The following is a 1,266-nucleotide window of genomic DNA, read 5'->3' as shown; positions in this document are numbered from 1 at the left end:
GTTAGTGGCATCATGACCCTGAACCAGTCCCCAAAACATCAAACAGAAACACTTGCATGATGCCTATCAAGCCTGTACAACAAGACCAGCAGAGATACCTAGAAGTCACATACCTAACTCGGTCAAGGCAACTCAAAATCCATTAGCAATAGCTGACCATTCATACAACATGACCCAGGGTGAACAACAAGCATCATGAGACCAACTCCCAATCAACTAACCTAACATCAACTGCAGCACCACCACAAGAGTATGCTCATTCCTTGCTCACAGTGCACCACACTATAAGGCTAAGGCTCTATGCTTGAACCAACAAAAGACCATGACAAACCCACCATTGGCCCTGCAACAGACAGGAAACATGAATGGAAGCCACATTAGTTTTACCCAAAACCTGCTAGATACCATTGCCCTGTTTCAAGCCAACATCAATCTTGAGCAATAGAAACTCTACCTTGGTTCAGCTATGGCGCACAAACAGACAAATGCATTCCAAGTTTTAGATGACAGCATACCACAAGTCTGCTGCAACTGGCCTAGAATGTCCAAGATGCATGTGTTAAAGCAGCCAGCATTGCTGAACAGCCAATTTCCTATGTCCAAGAATGCTCCATTTTTTTTTACTGCGGTAAAACAAAAAAACACAAGTTAATTAGCCAAGGCAGTAAAGATTCGAAAAATATCCCAATTTGGCATAGAGACAAAAATGAAGAAGAAAGTATGTAGGTTCAGATTACCGTTCCGAAATCCAAGCATCAAAAAAGCTAATCTAAACTGAGCACATCAGAAAGGAGGTTACAGAGTTACTCTTTTGGAAGAAGGGACCAATTCGAAACCCTAAGCTGGAAGATAAATAGAGAGGGCAAATCAGTAACAAAAAAGATTGGGAGGCGAAAAACTTGGAGGCGGAAAATCTCGAAAAAAACCTAAAATCCCAAAACCGAAAGATACCTGTATCAGAGAGGCGAAAGAGCGAAGTTTTGGCTTCATCATTCATCGTCACTACCAAATCGCCACCGGAGGTAAACTTCAGGTTCCTTTAAAGCTGTGGGTATTGTGCATTTGGGAATGTGGTTGAGGACGTGAGAGGAGCTTGAGGTCGAATGCGAGAGAGATTCGTTGAGGGGTTGAAAGAAACGTGAGAGAGTCCGTGGGTAGCGGTGAGGAGCGTCGAGAGATTGAGAGAAGAGAGATTGAGAGCGGATACGCGTTTGGGGAAAGAACGAAGACGAGGGTCTGTTTCTTTGTTTCCATTTCTTTTTTTCT

At 43.3% G+C, this 1,266-nt stretch overlaps 1 long non-coding RNA gene across 1 annotated transcript; it reads right to left on the bottom strand.

The window, feature by feature from the left end:
- Positions 1 to 751: 751 nt before the first annotated feature.
- Positions 752 to 1,266, bottom strand: LOC127115604 (uncharacterized). Its single transcript, XR_007800801.1, has 2 exons — positions 952 to 1,266; positions 752 to 842 (listed from the first exon to the last, which is right to left on the bottom strand). It is a non-coding gene; the product is annotated as an uncharacterized LOC127115604 (long non-coding RNA).

The sequence above is a fragment of the Lathyrus oleraceus genome, chromosome 1 (genome assembly GCF_024323335.1).
Source record: "Lathyrus oleraceus cultivar Zhongwan6 chromosome 1, CAAS_Psat_ZW6_1.0, whole genome shotgun sequence".
NCBI lineage: Eukaryota > Viridiplantae > Streptophyta > Magnoliopsida > Fabales > Fabaceae > Lathyrus > Lathyrus oleraceus.
The sequence above is the reverse complement of the archived record's forward strand: the minus strand, read 5'-3'. Positions and strand labels throughout refer to the sequence as shown.